Below are 15,346 nucleotides of genomic sequence, written 5' to 3'. Positions count from 1 at the left end.
CTAGCCTGCCTCTTAAAAGGGTAATGCAGGGAACCGCGGGCCCACTTAAAAAGGGCAAGCCTTCCCACTTAGGTATGGTCGCTCCATGGATAAAGAGCAGTCGAAATTGCAGCCTTGCATTGCTTTGGAGCAGAGGCACTTTCGTGTTTGTTGTTCTGCTTTTAAAACTGCAGTCCTAGGTAAGCTTATCTGAGAGTAAGCTCCATGTATCAGGGTGGGATTTGACTCCCAAAGCCGCATGCCTGTAATCGGGGAAGAGGAGAGGTGCAGCCAGTGTGGTATAGTGGTTAAGAGCGGTAGACTCATAATCTGGTGAACTGGGTTTGTGTCTCCGCTCCTCCACATGCAGCTTCTGGGTGACCTTGGGCTAGTCACACTTCTCTGAAGTCTCTCAGCCCCACTCACCTCACAGAGTGTTTGTTGTGGGGGAGGAAGGGAAAGGAGAATGTTAGCCGCTTTGAGACTCCTTCGGGTAGTGATAAAGCGGGATATCAAATCCAAACTCTTCTTCTTCTTCTTCTGTTTGAATGACAGGTCTTCTGACCTGGGAACTTTGACCTCTGGGATGTGTAATAGGAGTGTGTCGTTGAATCCATGCTCACTGTATTAATTTGATGTATGAATAGGCACTGGATTTTTATTTTATTTTATTATTTTTTTGCTCCAACTGCTGCTGCATGCATTTTTGTCTCTGCTTCCACTGTATCATTACCAACACATAATTCATACTATTGGGACGTGGGTGGCGCTGTGGGTTAAACCACAGAGCCTAGGACTTGCCGATCAGAAGGTCGGCGGTTTGAATCCCTGCGATGGGGTGAGCTCCCGTTGCTTGGTCCCTGCTCCTGCCAACCTAGCAGCTGGAAAGCACGTCAAAGTGCAAGTAGATAAATAGGTACCGGTGCCACTCCGGCAGGAAGGTAAATGGCGTTTCTGTGCACTGCTCTGGTTCGCCAGAAGCAGCTTCGTCATTCTGGCCACAAGACCTGGAAGCTGTACACCGGCTCCCTCGGCCAATAAAGCGAGATGAGCGCCGCAACCCCAGAGTCGGCCACGACTGGACCTAATGTTCAGTGGTCCCTTTACCGTTAATTCATAATATTAATTTGGTGTGGTGCTGTGGCTGTGGCTGTGAAACTTTAGAAGCTCAGAATACTTTTCGCAGTGACAGAATCAGAATTGCAGGGTTGGAAGGGCTTATGTGATAATAAATTCGTTAAGCTTTAGATGCCCAGTGGATAGCTCAGTTGGTTAGAGCATGGTGCTGATTATGCCAAGGTTGCAGTTTCAATCCCCATATGGGACAGCTGCATATTCCTGCATTGCAGGGGGTTGGACTAGATTATCCTCATGGCCCCTTCTAGCTTCATGATACAACAATACTTATTTTGTGGTACTTTTTTGGGAAGTAGGAGGCTTTATTTTGGGGATTGCATCAGAGTTGCCAACCACCTTAATCCGGCCTTGGTCAGAAATTGGCTGGACATGGCACACGCAGTACATAGTTGCAGATTGGACGTGTTTAGTATCAGGACAGCAGAAGCAAACTCCACTTTATCCCTTTAATCATGATAGTGATTTAAAATAAAAATCAAAGCTGGTAAATAGTGGTTTGTTTTCCTCTTCTTACATATCAGGAATATGGAAGCAGTTGCAAAGCATGGAATAGCAGGAGAAGTGGTATGTTAATTGTGTGCTTCACAACTCAGCTAAAACCCTTGACCATTATGTATTTGCCCCAAAGTTAAAGGATGAAGAGATCCCAACAAAGAATGGATACAGAAACTAATGGTGTATGCAGAAATGGCAAAACTCACCGGAAGAATAAGAAATCAAGACAACAAACTTTTTAGAAAGGAATGGAAATGGTTTATTGAGTATTTACAAACAAATTGTAAACAGATCGAGACATTTTACACATTTTATTGTAAAAACCTGCAGTGTGTGTGTGTGTGTGTGTGTGTGAATAGATGATCAAAAGAATAAGTTAAGGCAAGTTGAAGTATGCAGGAAAGGACGAAAACAAATGTAAGGAGGAGGAGGAAAGGAGTCAAAGCTGAAAATGTTAACATTATGGTTAAATAATTGTTGTTTTTTTAAAAAATGATAGTTTTCATTTATATACATTACAACACTTGACCATTATAGCAGGGGTTTTGTGTGTATGTGTGTGTGTAAAAGACTATTAAGGTCACAGTCTAAAATTACCCATCTGCGCCATTGCCTTCAGCAGGGTTATTTCCCTGAATTAAAAACAAAGGAGTTGGTACCACCAGCAGAGTATAAAGTTGCAGAAAGGAGTGGTGCTGACCTGTTCTCGGATTCTCAGCCTCACCTGTGTCTTTCTCAAATAGTTTTAACAGCTGTGACATTATCACATTGTACGGCACTTTAATTTTCAGTTTGCTCCATCCAAACATTTTAGAGAGGTTATATGAGGATACAAATGCTAACTCCCAGAACAGACTATTCTGTGTTTCCAGAAACTGCTTTTTGTTTGTTAAACTGTTCTTGTTTATTTCAAAAATGGAAGGTATTACTTGAAGGTGGGGTGTACGTGTGGAATGAACAATGTTCATCCAAGACAATCATGAACTGGAAAATACACAAGCCTTGCAAATCATAGCAACAGTGAGGACAGCCTGGCAACAACAGCTGCTGCAATGAAAAGAAAAGAAAAATCTGATGTTGGGTTTAAAGGGGGAAATGTAAAGCATGGAGAGACTGTCTGCAAGGGAGCTGTGCAAGAATAAATGCTGGTAACATGATTTGTAGTAGGAAAGAAGGTATTCAGTTACTCTTAATAATAAATAAAAATATATGTGTTAGTATAAGTATAGCTATGCTGAGGTTATTTCACCGAGTGTATATTAAGTAATTGGGACTTCCAAGACAGGGTTAGAGTTGGAGGTCAATCATACACTGAAGTTTAATGTGGATTTGAAGCTGCTCCCCATCATTTCTTTTTCTTTCAGTATCCACACAATGTCATCGTCATCCTCATCCAAGAGGCATCCCACATTTCTGCCCACTAAATGCAGATTTCCCCATCCCACAGATAATCCAGTAAAAGGAAGGAGCCAATAAAAACTGCATATTACTTGACTATGCATGCACTAATGTGCATTATGCAGGTTGGCCTTTTTTACACACACGGCAAGATTTTACTGGGTGCCATCTGTTGCCACATCCCTACTTCCACATTGTTTCCATCAGTCCAAAGAAAAGGATGCAGCCACTGGTTGCTGCACATCGTGCAGGCACATCGTGCATGGTGCTTAAAAGAAAAGCAGCAGCAACTCCCTTGTGCAGAACTGCTCTTGCACAAAACAGCTGCATCAAAATAATTGTTGTTATAGGAGGCAGTAGTCATGAGCCCTTGCAGTGCTGTCGAGACTGGGGCTGGATTGGCTGGCTCTGGCAGAGGAAGGAGAAATGAGCAGGATGCTGAACTGGGGAAACTGGGTTGTAGGAGAGAGATGCTGGCTTTCCCCGCCAACCTTCCTGCAGAGTGGAGAGCCTCAGTGGAGGCTGGGGAGCACTTTGATCTGCCAAGGGATTGCACATTTGAGAAGCAATGTACACACAATATTAACCGCAATCCACACCAACTATCCCTCCTAGTTCTTAAAGGCTATGGCCCTAGGCAGGCCAAGCATTTTTGATGGGGATGACAGAAGCACAGCGGGACATCTATTGGAAGGTGATGACAGTACAGTGGTACCTCGGGTTACATACGCTTCAGGTTACATATGCTTCAGGTTACAGACTCTGCTAACCCAGAAATGGTGCTTCAGGTTAAGAACTTTGCTTCAGGGTGAGAACAGAAATTGTGCTCTGGTGGCACAGTGGCAGCAGGATGCCCCATTAGCTAAAGTGGTGCTTTAGGTTAACAACAGTTTCAGGTTAAGTACGGACCTCCGGAACGAATTAAGTACTTAACCAGAGGTACCACTGTACCAGGACCCCCCCCCCCCCAAAAAGCCATCAACAGGATTCCTGTTTCCACCATGCTCCTGCAAGCTTTCCAGGGGAATCTGGCTGAAACACCCGGGGTTTCTCCATTATCTCACTTTACTTTTTACAAATGCGTGCAATAGGAATCTGAAGCTGCGTTCTCTCTTTCGTCTTAACATGTCGTGGGTTCGAATCAAGAGCCTGGCCCTGAAGGCTAAAGGGGGCCTGAGTCTCAGACGATACTTGGGAGGGGGGAGCAGCAGCAGCAGCCCTCTCTGTGGCTGAGGCTGCACAGGGCGGGTGAAGCAAGCAGAGGGAGGAGCTGCCTTTTAAAGGGCCTGCTCTGGCATCCACCCCTCGGCTACTTACCGCGCTAGGAAGTGACGCCTTCCCACAATCCTAGCGAAAGGCACTCAAAAGTTGGGGTTTGGTTGCCTGCGGGATTCCCCCCCCCCCGCCCCCGTTTCTTCTTGGGCTTCTTGTTGGCAGTGGATTCCTCTGCCCCGGACTGGACTCAGGACAGGACTTGTTGCAGCGACTGAAGGTGAGCAAAACTTTCGCGCTCGGTTTGGACGCTGCGTGTTTGTTTCCTTGTCCTTTGGTGCCTGGATTAATATAGTCTGGGTGGTGTAGCAGGAGATCTCGTTTTCTTGCTACTTCCAACCCGCTCCGCTTCCTACTTCCAAAAGAGAGAGAGAGAGATGCAAGTGGATTATTGGGTTTGGCTCGGGTAGATGTGAAGTGGAGCAGACAGAATGGGGATCCGGAGTTTTTCTGGGATGGCGGAGAAAACGGCTTGGCGTTGCTGGGGCAAAAGTGACAGCAGCTGCAGCAGCAGCCGACTGAACTTTGTGTGTGTGTGTGTGTGTGTGTGTGTGTGTGGAGTTGGGGGGGGAGGATCTGAAGTCCACCCTCTTCGGACTAACTCGGTTCTGTCGCTTCTCCTCTCCGGAACCTGCGAGCGTCTCTGCAAAAGAGGCTTTTAGCGAGTAGTATTTCGTCTCGGATCAAATCCGCCCGTGCATTTAAAAAACAACAACAATCCACGTTTTGCATTTTCGTTCGTTTGTTTACTCCGGCGCTGGTGGCTCAAGTTTATTCCGCAGACAAAAGAGTCCTGTTGGACGAGCCCTTGCTGATGACTTCGCACCGGGGGCGGGGGTGGGGGGTGGGAGAAAGAGAGAGAGAGTCGAAGTGGCTCTTCCAAATATGGGACGAGCCTGTGCTGAGGAAACAGAAGCAGCCTTGCCCGCCTTCTTGCAACAAATGATGACGTCTCATCAGGCTGCAAAGGATCTTTTGGGATTTAAACGAGCTACCCCCACCCGTCGTGGCCTGGTTTTTTTTTAATGTAAAACAAAACAAAACAAAACAAAACAGAAAGACACCTTTAGGACAAAAGCTTGTTGCACGGCACTTCTGGCAGATGTTGTGTGCTGTTAATCATGCAGTAACTGTAAAGGACGGGTACTTTGGCAGTTTGTCGACAAAGCTGTCCAAACACCCACATGCATATGTGACTGTGCCTTGCACAATCCAAGTCTTATGATAAGCCTGGATGAAGGTTTATTTTAGATGTATTAGGCTTGCAGGCTGCACATTGGACATGTTTTTTGCTTTGCTTTTCTGTTGAATTCTGCCCTGAGCTCTTGCTTGCTGTGATATTGCATACGTATTATTGTATTGTATTATATGTATTATTGATACGTATTATCAGCATGGATAAAACAAAAGTTTTACTGAGGTTTGAGACAGATGAAGGGAGCTGCTGTTTCTCAGCAGAAGGGCATCTGCTTTCAATGCAAAGGCCCCAGATTCAGTCCCTGGTATTTCCAGGTACAGCTAGAAGAGACTCCAATCTGAAATACTGATGAGCCACACAGTACAGAGCTCAGTGGACTAATGGCTTGATTAAGTATAAGGCAGTTTCCTGTGTTTTCTGCAAAGAGGTGTTGGTGTTGGGGAAAGAAAAGCAAAACAAAAATGATAACTGCAATCTGAACAAGCTGTTCAGACACACATGACTGTTTACCTCTGTATCGTGGGAAGTTGCTTCTAAGTTTTTGTTACTGCAACTGCTACCTTAACAGTGCGTCTGGGTATCTTTCAGTCAGCTCCACAGTACTTTCAATGCAAGACAGAATGTGCAACAGAAACTTAGTCACTGCATGTTTCGGATCTACATTATAGATCAAGTGACGCACCAGCTGATCCGTATGCCTCTCACTTTTGAAAATAAAAATTGCTGCTGGTGTATAAGTGCCTGCAATCAAAGTGCACTCAGCACTTTATTGCAGATATGGTTTCTGGGTATTACGTGGAGTCTGATCAAAAGTTTTATCTGGTTGCATCATATAAAAACCATGAGGATCTCACAAGCATAGCTGACATGTATCTTTTAATATTCCGGGGGTGAGTACATGAAGAGGGTTGTGCAAAACCCTGTCTCTACTAGGGGGGCAGATTTGCGCTGCAAATAAAGAACTGATAAATTGCTCCTTAGGTAGCTGCCAAGTTCCTGCTTGACCTCAAGTATATGATCCTCCTTGGAGTCTTCCCAATAATAGGTGGAAGATGTGCATTTAAGGTTGTACTTGCACTTACAAAAAAGGAAAGGAGGAGAGAGAATGGTGCAAGAAAATTATATGCCTATAAAAGCCCTAGAGGAAAAAAGACAACGCAGTCCAGGAAGAAAATCTTAACATTTCAGGAAGCTTTGAAAGCAGAGTGCTCAAAGCGATTGCATAGTGAAGATTAAAAATGATTCTCTGCTCTGCTCCACTGCCACCCTCTGTGAAATTGGCATAGCCTTGGGAAATAAAATAGGAACTTTGAGACGGGCTTGCTTTGCTGCAGGGTGCATGTGCATGGAGGAATGGCGAATTGTAATATGGTAAAGCATGTGTTAATATTGTGGCTGTAGTTTTTGTTTGCATAAGCCAGGGGTAGGGAAACTTGCCTAGGGCTACATTCCCTTCTAAGCAACCTTCTGGAGGCTGCAATGGCAGTGCTGGGAGGGACCACAGGCAAAACTGAATAGAGCAATTGGAAGCAAGAGACTTTTTTTTTTAGTTCAACAACACATTCTAGACAGGCAAAAATACCCAACGAGAGTGGAAAACAGCTAGTAATGGGTGGCTGGGTAGGTGGCGGTGGCCCGGAGAGTCCTAATAGAGAGGTTGGGTTGGACTAGATGACCCTTGGGGTCCCTTCGAACTCTACAATTCTATGACTCTTAAGCAGCAGCTGGCAAGTCCTGGGTTCTAATGCTGTCTTCGCCACATACTAATTACTTGGCCATAGGCAAGCCATTATTCCAAGATGCAGGTCCTTCCAGGACTGTTATGAAAGTTGTTGAAATTACGTTTTTGATTTTTGTTTCTTAACGTTTGAAATGTGCTGCATGCACATTTAATCCTTTTACCAATTTATTTTTGACCACACAAACTTTTGGTGCATTCGGCAGCCCTGAAGTGTGAAAGGTGCCCTGAGAGTGGATACAGATCAGCACCACAGATCTGCTTCATAGAGGATGCTTTGCCTTGCTACATGTGGCAGCTGCTTCTGTGTGCTGAGGTGCTAACCAAGGGAGCAAATTGCTATGCAGAGATCCCTCCTTTTGATCATGTCACTGCTACACATTTCAATTGGGGTTGTAGTGGTGTGGCGACACTTTGGGCTTCTTCATGTAGTTTAGTATATTTGCCAAGCATGGCAGCACGTACTGCAGTAAAGGTTTCAAGCTCTCTAGAAAACCCCTTGCATAGCCTTTTTCTTTCTCTCTTTGGCAGAAATAATCAGGAGTTTTTAATGACATGGTTGATTGCCTGCTAACTGCTGCAAATCACAGTGCTGTTAAAAGGAGAGCTAGAGGAATGAGTTCAAGAGCTGGTGGTTGTGCCCCTATTTATGTATTGGATCGGGGGGGGGGGGGGTAGGCAACCTAAGGCCTGTGGGCCAGATGTGGCCTACTCGCCTTCTCAATCCGGCCCGCGGATGGTTTGGGAATCAGTGTGTTTTTACATGAGTAGAATATGTGCTTTTATTTAAAATGCATCTCTGGGTTATTTGAGAGGCATAGGAATTCATTCATCCCCCCCCCCCAAAAAATATAGTCCAGCCCCCCCCAAGGTCTGAGGGACAGTGGACCGGCCCACGGCTGAAAAAGGTTTCTGACCCCTGTATTGGATTCACCTTTGCTAAGGAACTCAAAGTGACATACAGAGTCCCCCCCCCCTGTTTCCCCCCCCCCCTGTTTCCATTACAACAACCCTGTGAGGTAGGTTAGCTAAGAGGCAGTGCCTGGCCCAAGGTCACACAATGAGCTTCATGGCTAAGTGGGGATGTGAACCCTGGTCTCCTAGGTCCTAGTTGAACACTCCAACCACTACACCACACTGAATGAACAAAGGTTTCAAGGCAGAGAGGCAGGAATGGCTCAAGTTACATTGTTGATCTGAAGGCAAATGATTCTGTTCCCGCTCTGTATCCTGATGCGTGCTGGGAGTGGGGAGGACAATAGTCTCCCATTCAGGGATCTTCCCCAGCCCAGAAACAATCAAATGAAGGTTTAGAAGCTTCTATTGGGAAAACTGGGGGAGGGGGGATACATCTGAACTGCTGTCCCATCGTTTGCATCTTTTCATTTCGAAGAGGAGCACAGCGCCTTTTGAATTCTGAGACCTTGAGTTGCTTCAGCCCTGGTGGGACTTTGAAAGGGCAGGTGTGTTCAAGAGTTGCAAAACACATTGATTGTGAAACACACTGGAATAAAATTTCACTCCAGGAGCAGGACTGTTGGACATCTTAACGAAATTCAGCCGGGAAACTACAGGTAATATATTCAGAGCTAACAGGGCTGACCCACTAAACAAGTAATCTGCACACCTTTGCTGTTGGAAATATAGAAGGTTTCCATGAACTTTGTGTGATTACTGCCAGCCACTAACATCTCCGGGTGTTACAGAAAAGACCCTCAGGTTGGAGGGTGCCATTTTCATAAAAAGCTTAAGTGCAAAGGTACCTCCTTAAAAAAAAGTTACGAAGTTAACCAGTGCCCTAGATGCGCTTGACTCCTGTGTTGTAAATTTTGCCAGGCTTCCTAAACTAGACTGGGAGTGCAGTGTTTGCTGAGTAATGCTGTATAACTGTGGGAGTGCCTGCTCTCCACCCAAGAGAGTCAGATACAGTTACAGTTATTGTGTTTCAGATGCATTTGAGGGCTTAACATGCTGGCCACATATTTCCAGTATTTCCTCTGGTTTCACTAGCATGGACTAGAAACTATTTTTTTTCTTTTAAAAATAATGAATTCGTTATCTAGGTGAACTGTCTGACTGGGTATTTGTATGCTGATCTTAAATCTTTTAAGTCCCCCTGCATGTGTCTAAATAATTTTAAAACCAAGACTCATAGACAATCTGCCTTGGGGGGGGGGGGGAGGTCTGTATTCCTGGAGGTTTAAACCAGAGGAGCCCAGGCTCAAACTTCAATTAATTGTTCCATTCTTCCATACAGTGGTACCTCTGGTTATGAACTTAATTCATTCCGGAGGTCCGTTCTTAACCTGAAAACGTTCTTAACCTGAGGTACCACTTTAGCTAATGGGGCCTCCTGCTGCCGCCGGCAGACAATTTCTGTTCTTATCCTGAGGTAAAGTTCTTAACCCAAGATACTACTTCCGGGTTAGCAGAGTCTGTAGCCTGAGGTGTTTGTAACCTGAGGTACCACTGTAGTACATAGCTGTCAATGTTTTCCTTTTTTAAAAGAAAATTCCCTTATTCTGAATAGGATTCCTCGCAAGAAAAGGGAAAATTGACAGCTATGCTGTAGTGCAGTGTGAAGATCAGGTTTCCCTGCTTGGTGCTCCTTGCCTTCAGATCTCTCCATGTCAAAAGCAGGGACGTGGTGGTTAAATGGGATAATAACCTGTGTTCAAATGCATCTTAGGGCTTGTTTCATATTTTTTTGGAGCTTGCCATTCTGTAACAGGAAGCTTCAGACACACCCTTTTGCTGCCTGCCTGTTTAGGCTCATCCACAAGTCACTGGTGTGAGGCAGTGCTCAAGAAAAATGCTGCGCCCCCACTGCTCCAGGGCTGAGCTCAAAGGGTTGATGCCAACCCTTATTCAATTGCTGCTACCAACATGCTGAAAGCTGTAGGCAAGTGGGTTGCTTGTCTTTGGGGATGAACTGTGAGAAACCTTTAAGTAGGGAGGCCTGCTAAGCCTGCTTCCCAAGTACCTTTCTTTCCTTCCTTCCTTCCTTCCTTCCTTCCTTCCTTCCTTCCTTCTCCCTCTCCCCCTCTCTTTCTTGCTCACACACCACACACATGCATTGTGACACTACTCGGGAGCAACTGCCTGGTGGGGAACCAGCACCAAATGTGATGTTGGTGTGATGTTGGAGGATTGGGAGCCGTTGAGGTTGGATCTAATGGGTGTATATTATGTACAAAAATTGTCCAGTTTTTAGACTGCTAAATTATGGTGAATTGTGATGGGTCAGGCCTTCTTTCTCTTTGTTTCCACTGAATCCAGCTGTAAAGATGTAACTCAGGGGTTGCCAAGATAGTTGTGGTGTGAAACGACGTCCATGACAGTTGCTTGGGTTTGCAAATGTGGCCCAAAAACGTTGGCTTCCCCTGATGTATTTAGGACATTGCGTAGGAATCTGATGGGCCATTTGTGTTGTTGTATAAGAGGGGGACACTCCTGGTCCACAGGTATGGGTTTCCTGTTACAGTACTGCTTTATGGCTACCGTGTACAATTACATGAAGTATGGGATCATGACATTTCTCAAAATGCTAAAGAGGTGAGTCAGGAGCTCCTCATCTCGATGGATTCCTGGCTCACTTTCAGCTTACTTATGCTTCAGGCTTACTTTTGGAGCACATCGGAGATCGAAGTAAATGGAAAACATTTCATCCATCCCTGGCAAAATTAGTGTAACCAATTGTGTCCACAGGCCATTAGATTGTCAATACTCTTATAAATCATTATGAATTTTAGTAACATTTGCCATTCCTAGAATAGAGTATAGTTGGATCAGTCTTAAATAAATAATGTTGCTTTATATGGGGGGGGGGGGCTATCTAGTCAATATAATTGGAGAGCATTTAAACTTCTTATTTGGTCTTCAGTTGCACAGCAGTTGTAACAGCAGTATGTTGTTGTTGTTGTTGTTGTTGTTGTACAAAGTGAGTTTGGAAATTGCTTTACTACATGCTGCTTCTGTTGAAAGGCATTACGAAACAGATGCAGTTGAGGCTGAAGGCAATGACCCAAACACTTGTTAATATTGGCACATGCTGACCCACTCATATTTGCTAATAAATAAAGGGCCAGCATGCTTTGATGTGCTTTAAAATGCCAGTTATCAAGGTGAGCTAGTATTTAGCCATATATTTAAAATGAATTTTAAACACCTTTAAATCTATATATCTTATAAGATATATTATATCTTAAATCTATTATGTCTTATATTTTGACTCTCAAATCCAAGGAATAGGACCATAATAACCCTCCCAATCTGCAGGCCTGTACAAATAATACAAGTTGATATTTTACACAGATATAGGAGATATTGCATTAGAATGATAGAATTGTAGAGTTGGAAGGGACCCCAAAGTCATCTAGTCCAACCCTCTGCAATGCAGGAATTTCAACTAGACCATGGTTCAGCTATGACACATGGCCATCCAACCTCTTCTTTAAAAACCTCCAAGGAAGGAGAGTCCACCACCTCTCGTGGGAGTTTGTTCCACTGTCAAACAGCTCTTACTGACAGAAAGATCTTCCTGATGCTTAGCTGGAATCTCCTTTCTTGTAACTTGAATCCATTGGTTTGGGTCCTAGCCTCTGGAGCAGGAGAAAACAAGCTCCATCCTCCATGTGGCGGCCCTTAAGATATTTGAAGATGGCTATCACATCTCTTTTCAGTCTCCAGGCTAAGCATACCCAATTCCCGCAGCTGTTCCTCATAAGATGTGGCTTTCAGACCCTTTATCGTAGCTGTGGATTTCTGATCAATATGCCAGCATGTTAAACTAAATTTAAACCAGGCCAGTGGGCACAGTGTGACACAACAACAAACAGTATTGGACAACATCACTAACCCCCCATCTTCACATACGTACTTTTTTCACCCCATGATTCTTCCATGGAAATAACAAAAAAGAACTGTATGCTGGTCTACTGCCACAATTTTAATCACTTTACTCCCACAATTTTCTTAGTTAAGGGGGCTGCAAATGGATTTTTCCCTCGATATAAAATGGCACAGAAATCAGCGCTAAACACACAATATATTGAATTAATTTTCCAGAAGTGACTTTTTATGTCATGTGAAAGCTGAAATATATTGCAAAAAATTACAGTTAGGGAAATGGAATAAACTACCACGTGAAAGCAGCCACAGATACATGAAAATATTGCTTCTGGTGGATTGCAATGTTCCCCCCCCCTTTCAGGAGCTGTAATTACAGCAACTTTGGGGGTTGCTTTATTTGTGGGGGTGGCGGCATGATTCAGATAAGAAGTCTGGGCTGGCAATGTAATGGGCAGTCATTATTTCCCAGCCTGGCATACCGCAGAGGACAGAATGGGAAGGCTCCCTGGACTCTTTAGAACAGCTTTGGCCAATTTGGTGCCCTCAAGGTGTTTTCAGCCACAAGTCCCATCAACTCCAGCCAGGTGTCTGTTTGCCATCCTTCTGCACAAAATCAAAGCCTCCCAAGGCCAGTGGTGGACTTCGGGCCTTCAAATTTCAGTGGTGCCCTGGGGGACTCCAACATTTGGCGCCCCCCCTGCCCCTCGCCTTCCATCCAGATCCTTGTTGCAGCGCCCTCTTGGCTCAGTGCCCAGTGTGGGCCCATCAGTTGCGCTCCCCTAAATCCGCCTCTGCCAAGGTTGCTTCTCATTTTTTAAAAAACGGAAATCAAGGTTTTGTTATGTGTATATATGTTACATGTAGTTTGCCAATTGCTCAGTGCAAGAAATTATGGAATAGTCACTGTTTTCTTTTATTTGCATAAAAAGCACGGAGAAAGAACAGTAATATTAAACCCCACTGAGGGGGCAGTGTGAATCTTGCTGTATTTAATGTGGGTGTAAATTAATGCTGTTTGGGGAAGGAGGCATGAATAGGTCCTAAATAAATAAATTCTGCACCAGAACATAGAGCTACATTTTTGTACTGCCTGGGACTAAGGTGCATGTAATAATCTGCACATAGTTGATCCCCACACCCACAAAATCTAGACACAGAAGCAGGTTGGTTGAACATCTGCAGTGCAGTGCAATTGAATTATGGAATTTTAGCAACAGTGATACAGATGCGTTATTTGTTCTGGCAACTAGATTGCTTCAGAAACCCTATTTTCCAGGCAGGTATTCCCCAGAATTGCATGTCTTGCTGTCTGCCTTCTTGGCAGGTTTAGGTACTTCCTTCAGGGAGCCTACTGTTCCGTTTCTCAAACAATTCCACTTGCGCAACTTCTGTGACTTAGTTCTGTATCATGGCTAGAACCAATATAAACATCTGTGGCCTAACAGAGTTGGAAGAGAACAGGAAAAATACCTATGCGGAGGTGTGCATTTCAAATTCCAGCTCAGATTGGTACATATGCTTCTACTATGGGGCGTTAACTAATTTGAGTGTTAAAATCCCCATGTAACTAAACTTAAAGCAGAAAGAACAAGGAACGTTTTGGTGTCGTCTTTATTTAGTTCAATGTATACCCTGCACCTGTGCTTTGAATGGGCTCTTGAGATGGTTCAGGTAAAATACTTAAAATACAGGTTAAGCTAATAGCAAAATAGTTGGCTTCTATCCAGCTATTCAAAACAAGCCAAGAATTATAGCCCGTTGTTGTTGTTTAGTCGTTTAGTCGTGTCCGACTCTTCATGACCCCATGGACCAGAGCACGCCAGGCACTTCTGTCTTCCACTGCCTCCCGCAGTTTGGTCAGACTCATGTTTGTAGCTTCGAGAACACTGTCCAACCATCTCATCCTCTGTCGTCCCCTTCTTCTTGTGCCCTCTATCTTTCCCAACATCAGAGTCTTTTCCAGGGAGTCTTCTCTTCTTATGAGGTGGCCAAAGTATTGGAGCCTCAGCTTCACGATCTGTCCTTCCAGTGAGCACTCAGGGCTGATTTCCTTAAGAATGGATGTGTTTGATCTTCTTGCAGTCCATGGGACTCTCAAGAGTTTCCTCCAGCACCATAGTTCAAAGGCATCAATTCTTCGGAGATCAGCCTTCTTTATATGGTCCAGCTCTCACTTCCATACAGCCCATTAGTCAGCAGTATTAATACTAACTAAAAGCTGAGGGAATAAAAAAGTAATGGACAGAGCAGGTTGCCCCTGGAAGAAAGAGGTTAATAAGCCTCTTGAGTTTGGCTGCCTAAGGCACTTGAAGCAGAGGCCTCTCTCCCAATGACCTAAGTGTGCAGGAAAGGTTCATATGGAAACAGGTGTTTACATTAGCTTCTACAGTCTCAAATCTTCCAGGGTTTTAATGGTTGGCTTTCAATTGTGCACAGAAGCAGCTGTGTGAGTGGCGGCAACAGCAACATCCGAAGCTTGGGGAGGAGGTCCTCTCTGTCATCCTCTCTCTAGAGCACTCGTTAAGATTCCCTCTCATCAGAGCTTCAGACTGTCCAGCTGCCCATATGAGGAGACGCCTAATTCTAGGAATCAAAGCATCTCGTATAGCATGGCCCTGGACTGCTAGATAGCACCCATGCGGCGAGGGGGAGGGCTATTATATGGTGTGCATGATACCTTTTAGTTTAAACATACCCACCAGTGGTGGCAGCAACATGGAAAATACATTTTCCATCACTGTCTCTCCAGTGCCATCATAGGTCACCACTACCTTGGGATGTGGGTGGCGCTGTGGTCTAAGCCACTGAGCCTCTTGAGCTTGCTGATTAGAAGGTCAGCGGTTCGAATCCCTGTAACAGGGTGAGTTCCCGTTGCTCTGTCCCAGCTCCTGCCTACCTAGCAGTTCGAAAGCACGCCAGTGCAAGTAGATAAATAGGTACCGCTGTAGCAGGAAGATAAATGGAGTTTCCATGCGCTCTGGTTTCCATCATGGTGTCCTGTTGCGCCAGCGCGGTTTAGTCATGCTGGCCACATGATTCAGAAAGCTGTCTGTGGACAAACGCCGTCTCCCTCGGCCTGAAAGTGAGATGAGCGCCACAACCCATAGTCTCCTTTATCTTACCACTACCTTGTAAAATAATAATCTTATCGTGGTGTTTCTGAATATCAGTTGCTAGAAACCACAGGAAGGGAGAGTGCTCTTCAGATTGGGTTCTGCTGGGGGTTTGCCAGAGGCAGCTGTTCAGCCACTGCAAGAACAGGATGGTGGACTAGATGT

At 44.9% G+C, this 15,346-nt stretch overlaps 1 protein-coding gene across 3 annotated transcripts in view; it reads left to right on the top strand.

The window, feature by feature from the left end:
* Positions 1 to 4,198: 4,198 nt before the first annotated feature.
* MIDEAS (mitotic deacetylase associated SANT domain protein) overlaps positions 4,199 to 15,346 on the top strand; it is a 74,325-nt gene continuing 63,177 nt past the window's right edge. The window contains exon 1 of one of the 3 annotated variants that reach the window (XM_083398144.1): positions 4,199 to 4,501. The gene's annotated coding sequence lies outside the window, so the exon portion shown is untranslated. The remainder of the gene's footprint in view (positions 4,502 to 15,346) is intronic. The other 2 variants (XM_083398145.1, XM_083398146.1) reach the window with 2 other exon arrangements.

Source organism: Podarcis tiliguerta (genome assembly GCF_965153285.1).
Source record: "Podarcis tiliguerta genome assembly, chromosome: 1".
NCBI lineage: Eukaryota > Metazoa > Chordata > Lepidosauria > Squamata > Lacertidae > Podarcis > Podarcis tiliguerta.
This window is presented reverse-complemented; position numbering and strand designations above follow the sequence as displayed.